This window comes from Penaeus monodon, chromosome 21 (assembly GCF_015228065.2).
Source record: "Penaeus monodon isolate SGIC_2016 chromosome 21, NSTDA_Pmon_1, whole genome shotgun sequence".
In the NCBI taxonomy this organism is placed as follows: Eukaryota; Metazoa; Arthropoda; class Malacostraca; order Decapoda; family Penaeidae; genus Penaeus; species Penaeus monodon.
Window position 1 is genome coordinate 8,507,788 of NC_051406.1, and position 238 is coordinate 8,508,025.

At 27.7% G+C, this 238-nt stretch overlaps 1 protein-coding gene across 2 annotated transcripts in view; it reads left to right on the forward strand.

Annotated features, from left to right (window-relative positions):
• Nucleotides 1–238, forward strand: part of LOC119586181 (TRPM8 channel-associated factor 2-like) — a 29,442-nt gene that overhangs the window by 23,673 nt on the left and 5,531 nt on the right. The gene's annotated exons all lie outside the window — the stretch shown is intronic.

Genomic DNA, 238 nt, shown 5'->3' on the forward strand with positions numbered 1-238 from the left:
CAGTGTAATAATATTCTAAAGATAAATATGACATCATGAAATATTGAATTTCTAGAAAAATAGGCCTAGGAAGCGTCGTTTGGCGTAAGCATAGTTACCGCATGTAGTATTCCTTTTACATGTTGATTTTCATGCAATTAATGCGTTTATATATATATTGTTTTTGAAGACATAGTAGTGGAATAATGAATAATAATAAATCATAGAGAAAGGAATGAGTGATTATTTTTTGTAAAAC